At 42.6% G+C, this 6,621-nt stretch overlaps 1 pseudogene; it reads right to left on the bottom strand.

The window, feature by feature from the left end:
• Window positions 1-1,199: 1,199 nt before the first annotated feature.
• On the bottom strand, window positions 1,200-3,190 carry LOC100663434 (ubiquitin-ribosomal protein eS31 fusion protein-like; annotated as a pseudogene).
• Window positions 3,191-6,621: the final 3,431 nt, after the last annotated feature.

Genomic DNA, 6,621 nt, shown 5'->3' with positions numbered 1-6,621 from the left:
AAGAAAAGCCTGGCGATCTACTCCCCAAAAATGAGCCAATGAAAACCCTGTGGAGCACAGTTCTACTTGGACACTCATGGAGTCACCATGAGTCGGAGTCAATTGGATGGCACCTGGTTTTACAATGTTCCACGAAAGCAGGGACCTCATCTGTCTGGCCCACCAGAGGATCCCCAACTCCCAGATTTGTGTCTGGCAGGGCACTGCACAGGTTGAATAAGTGATTTTTAGAAAATTGGCAAAATACAGGAATGTTAAAAAAAATTTTTTTTAATTACCTGTGGATTCCCACCTTCAACATGTTTTAATATATCTTAGTTTAATCTATCTTAATACATAAAAACTTTTTTTAAGAACATGGACTCACACCACAATAGTTTTGTGTCCTCTCTTTCCAGTAACATTCCATCATGAGCACTTTTCTGTGCCACTAAAATGTTTTCTTAACAGCAATGGGAGTGCTCCACTCTTTCTATCGGTGGACACCCTCCACACAGAAGTCACCTTCTTAGCAAGGCTCCTGGGACCACTCAGGACAAATTACCCACCTCTTTGCAAACCAAATCCATTGCCATCAAGTCAATTCCGACTCATAGTGATCCTAAAGAACAGAGTAGAACTGCCCCATAGGATTTCCAAGGAACACCTGGTGGATTTGAACTGCCAACCTTTTGGTTAGCAGCCATAGCTCTTAACCACTACACCACCAGGGTTTCCCCTCAATCTCCTAGCCCTAGTAACCACTCATCTACCTTCTGTCTCTGTGAATTTACCTATTCTGGACAGGCAGATTCAGAGTATAAATGGTATGATAAAAATCATACAACACGTGGTCTTTGTGGTCAGCTTCTTTCACTTAGCATAACGTTTTCCAGGTTCTCACATGTTACAGCATATGTCAGTACTTCATTCCCTTTTATTGCTGAATCCCACTGTATGGATACACAGTTTGTTTATCCATTCATCAATTGATGGACATTTAGGTTGTTTCCACTTTTTGGTCATTGTGAATAACGGCTTTGAATATTCACGTATAAGTCTTTGTGTGGACGTATGTTTCCATCTCTCTTGGGTATATACCAGGAGAGGAACTGATGGGTCATATGAAAACTACATTTAACATTTTCAGGAACTTTCCAAAGCAGCTGCACCATTTTACATTCCCACCAGCAATTTATGAGGGTTCCAATTTCCCCACACCTTTACCAACACTTGTTATTGTCTACCTTTTTTATTTTAGCCATACCTTTTTTAGTGGTATGAAAGCTCCTGGGTGGTACAAGTGGTTTGTGATTGGCTGCTAACTTAAAGGTTGGCAGTTCGAACTTACCGAGCAGCTCCATGGAAGAAAGGCCTGGCGATCTGCTTCCATAGAGATTACAGCCAAGAAAACTCTAGGGAACAGTTCTACTCTGTAACAGGTGGGGTCGCCATGAGTCAAAATCACTTTGACGGCAATAAGTTTGTTTTGTTGCTGTTTTTTGGTTTAATGGTATGAAGTGCCATGTTTGTCTTAATATAAAAATTTGGTTTTAATTTATCAACAAATAAAATTAACTCCCTGTGAATGTACACCATATTGGCACATGACTCAGAGCACCCCAACACCCCTCTCAGTACCTCTGGACAAGGGTGCAGTATGAGCTTGATGTGTGTAAATTAAAGCCATTTCCAATATTTCAATAATGTAAATAAATGTAAATAATGCAGTGGTAACCAACCTCATAAAAAGTTTTTTTTAACCAACCTTGTATAGACTCTGCAACTCTAGAAATAACTCAAGGGGCCCTGGTGGCACAGCGGTTAAGCACTCACATGCTAACCAAAAGGTTGGCCATTCGAACCCCCAGCCACTCTGCAGGATAAAGATGAGGCAGTCTGCTTCCATAAAGGTTATAGTCTTGGAAGTTCTATGGATTTCTGTCCTATAGGGTTGCTATAAGTGAGAATCTATTTGATGACAATAGGTTTGGTTTTTTGGTTGGTTTAGGAATAGCTCATAGGTATGGGGTTATCTAGTTAAAGAATACCCACTGCTGTCCAGTTGATTCCAACTCACAGCAACCCCATGGTGTTTCCAAGGCTGTAAATCTTTTCGGAAGCAGACTACCACATCGTTCTCCCGCAGAGCTGCTGGTGGTTTCGAACTGCCGACCTTTCAGTCAGCAGTCAATTATTTTAACCACTGTGCCACCAGGGCTCCTGGTAAAAGAATATGCATTTAAAATTTTTTGCAAAGGTTACCTATGCACATGGTATGAAGTCCCAAATGGTGTGCAATGAAAAGTAAAGCTTCCTCCCTTCCCTGCTCTCAGCCACCCCGCTCCCCAGAAGCAGACCTGGGAACCAGTTTCTTAAATATCCTTCCCAAAATATGTTAGGATGCTCATTTTCAGGGCTTTTCAAGCACAGCACCACCAGAAAGCTGTACCAATTTATAAGCCCACCATAGTGGAGAGAGTTTCCTTTTCACCATTTTTGCCACATTACTTTTTTTGTTTGCGCCATAGTATTCTGTTTCTTGTATTGTTTTTAGCTCATGTCTTTTACTAACCCACACATAATTACTTGTCTTCTGGATTGTTGAAGCAATAGGTCAGACAACACTCGCCACAGTGACAATGTCTATCAAAGAGACTAGCCATAGCCACATTCACGTGAAGGGCACTCCCAACGAAGGCAGCTAATTTTGCCATTCTCATCCACCTTATAGTATTTTAGGACACCCAGTTTAACCTTCTTCCTTTTATGCTTATTTTCCTTGGGAGTAGTGTAAGACTTCTTTCTTTTCTTTGCACCACTACAAAGTCTCAACACAAGATGAAGAGTGGGCTCCTTCTGAATATTGCTGTCAGACAACTTACATCCATCTTTCAGTCACTTGCTGGCAAAGGTTCCTCCTGATCAGGAGGAATTCCTTCCTTTTCCTGGATCTTGGCCTTTATATATTTTCTATTGTAGCCAAGGTTTCATCCTCGAGAGTGATGGTCTTCCCTATTAGGGTTTTTACAAAAATCTGCATTTTGGCAGAGAAGTTCCACAACAGATGGTGGATTGGAAAGCTGTTTTGACTGTTTTTCTATTAATTTTCGGTTACTATTTTTTTTTTTTTAGTAAAGCTGAAGGTTTTTTTTTTAAGTAAAGTTGAAGGAATCCCTGGGACTAATCTCTACAAGAAATGGTTAACAGGCTCAGCTGTTAACTGAAAGGTTGGAGGTCTGAATCCACTCAGAAGAGCCTCAGAATGAAGACCTGGTGATCTACTTCCAAAAAAATTAGCCACTGAAAACTCTACAGAACAATAGTTCTACTGTGACATACATGGGGTCACCATGAGTCTTAATCAACAGCAACTGGTTTTGTTTTTTCAGTGAGGTTGAACATTTTTTCATATGTTTACTGGTGTTTATTATTTCTTATTTGCTATCAGAATAATCTTTTTAAAAGACAAATATGATCACTTGCTTGTTTTAAACTATGGATGGTCCCTATCACCCATGGAATAAAGACCTGCATGGTTGATGCCAGTCGTTCCTCTGGCCCCTTCTCACCATTGTCTGGACAGCTTGCAGTTTCCAGAAGAAGCCATCTGACCTCTCTCCTAATGGCCTGGCAATTGTGCACGTCACCTTCTCCCCAGTGACTTCTGGGCTCACTCTCCACCTCTCTGTGATGGAATGACTTGTTTACAGCACCAGCTTCATTGGTGTGTGATGTGTGCAGTCGCACACTGCCCCATACTTGGTTTAAAGCTCCGTTGTCACTGTTTCGAAATTCTTAATAATTTATGAGCAAAGGGCCCACATTTTCATTTTGCCCTGGGCCCTGCAAAGCGTGTCATGTAAGTCCTCCTTGTTTACCTTCTGCCGCTCATCCAGGACAATAAACTCCTTGACCTCAGAATCTGTCCTGCCTCTTCTGGTGCCCCAGTGCCTGGCAAAAACAGAAGGAAGAAAGGAAAGAGGCAAGGAAGGAAGGAAGGAAGGAGAGAGGAACTGTATGAATGAAATGAATGTACATTCAATGAATGAATGCGAATATTAATGAAATGAAATAAAAGAATGAATGAATGTAAGAAATGACACCTAAGTCATACCTTGAAGAATAAAAACCAAACTCACTGCTGTCGAGTTGATCTTGACTAGTGGTGACCCACGTATTACAGAGTAGAACTGTTCTTAGCTCTAATCTTTACGGAAGCATACTGCCAGGACTGTCTTTTGTGGTGCCGCTGGGTAGGTTCAAACCAGGGGCGGATTACCCAATAAGCAAGGTAAACACGGGCTTACTTGTGCTTACTTACTAATCTGTAGTGTACAATTTCACATTTTTTCACCTCGTCCAAGCTTCTGCTTCTAGGTATGGCTGGCATCTGTCTCTCTCCCAACTCCACAACACCTACCTACAGAAACAAAGCCTCCTTTCAAATTCAGGATCCCTGTCAGATGGATTACCAGCTGTTCACTACAGGTTAGTAAATACTTACAAGTAAGGCCGTACTTTCCCTGCTTACTGGGTAATCAATCTGTCCCTGGCTCACAACTGCAACCTTGAGGTTAGTAATTGAGCACAAATTATTTGTGTCACCCAGGGACCTCTTAAAGAATAAGGCAGGAGGAATTTTCACTGTAAACAGAAGTTAAAAAGGCATTCCAAGTAGAATGAACAGCATGGGCAAAGACACCCATGGGTGAAAATTCACCATGGCAGGACCTGAGGTACTGGTAGCGGTGGTTGCACTGGCCTAAGCTGAACCTCCAGGATCTGGGAAAGTGAGAGGGGTGGGATCAACTCCTGGTCCCTGGAAGGAGCTGTTCCTCTGACTGGGGACAGGGACAAAGCCCTGGAATCCAGGAGAGGAGGCACTAATTAGGGCCCTCAGAGGGGACTCTCCTGTCACTAGGGGGTGGGGAGAGGTCAGGCCAGCAAGCTGAGGGTGGGGCCAATGGGGCAGTTTGGCTCAGGGCCAGGTGATCAAGGCTTGGGGATCTTAATGACCCCACTCAAAGTACCTTTTACCACCACTGAGCCAATGCTCAGGGCCTCTGACTCAGGGGCCAGAACCTCCTCCTAGCAGCCCATCAGCTGGAAGGGCTTCTCTTGGTCCTAGATTCTCTGTCCCAGTCCACCCTCTGGTCCTCCGCCCCGTGGAAACTGGAAGGTCTTCAGGGTCCAGGGCCAATGGGAAGTTGAAGGTGGTCCATGCAGTGGGTGCTTTGGCCAAGGCAGAGATAATGACCTCTTGGGATTTATAGGCATAGGACTTGACCCTGCCCAGAGCTAGGGAAGAGGCCGAGATGGCTGCGAACCCCTGGAAGGTTTTATATTCCTCACAGGGCTGACAAAGGCCCTTCACATTTAGGTTTGTGTCCTCCTCCCCTCACCTCCTATCACTGTCTCCCCTTCATTCCTGCCCCCCAGCCTCAGGAACCTCCTTTCTGGCCCTTGACAGGATCAAATTCATTTCCATTTAGGGCCTTTGCACTTGGTGTTCCTTCTGCATGCAGTGCTTGGCCCTCAGATCTAGGCATGGCTGCTTCTTATCCTTAGGCAGGTCTTGGCTCAGAGATCACCTCCAATAGCAGGAAGAGCAAGGAAAAAAATCAAATGCATGGAAACTGAATAACACCCTGCTTAAAAACAACTGGGTAATAGAAGAAATCAAGGTGGAATCAAAACATTCCTAGAATCAAATGTGACTGAAAGCACATCATACCAAAACCTTTGGGACACAGCGAAGACAGTGCTCAGAGGTCAATTTACAGAAATAAACACACACATCAAAAAATAGAAATGGGCCAAAATCAAAACATTAGCCGTACAACTAGAACAAATAGAAAGAGAACAGCAAAAGAAGCCCACAGCTACCAGAAGAAAGGAAATAATAAAGATTAGAGCAGAAATAAATGAAATAGAGAACAGAAAAACAACAGAGAGAATCGACAAGACCAAAAATTGGTTCTTTGAAAAGATCAACAAACCACTGGTCAAACTGAAAAATAAAAACAGGAGAGGAAGCAAACAACCCAAATAAGAAATGAGATTGGGACATTACAACAGACCCAACTGAAATAAAAAGGATGATAATAGAGTACTATGAACTCCAACAAATTTGAGAACCTAGAGGAAGTTGACAGATTTCCAGAAACACACTACGTACCTAAACTAACACAAACTGAGATAGAAAATCTGAACAGACCCAAAATAAGAGAAGAGATAGAAGAGGTAATAAAAGAAACCCACCCCCCCCCAAAAAAAACAAAAAGGCCTGGTCCAGACAGCTTCACTGGAGCTTCTACCAAACATTCAGAGAAGAGCTCTCACCAGCACTACTCAAACTATTTCAGAGCATAGAAAAGGAAAGAATACTCCCGAATTCATTCTATGAAGCCAGCATAACCCTGATACCAAAGCCAGGCAAAGACCCCAGAAAAAAGAAGAAAATTACAGACCGATATTTCTCATGACTATAGATACAAAAATTCTCAAGAAAATTCTAGTCAATAGAATTCACCATCATAAAAAAATTATACATCACAACCAGGGGGGATTCATACTAGGTACACAAGAACAGTCCAACATTAGAAAATCAATCAACTTAATCCACCACATAAATTAAAT

This window comes from Loxodonta africana, chromosome 3, assembly GCF_030014295.1.
Source record: "Loxodonta africana isolate mLoxAfr1 chromosome 3, mLoxAfr1.hap2, whole genome shotgun sequence".
Lineage (NCBI taxonomy): Eukaryota > Metazoa > Chordata > Mammalia > Proboscidea > Elephantidae > Loxodonta > Loxodonta africana.
This window is presented reverse-complemented; position numbering and strand designations above follow the sequence as displayed.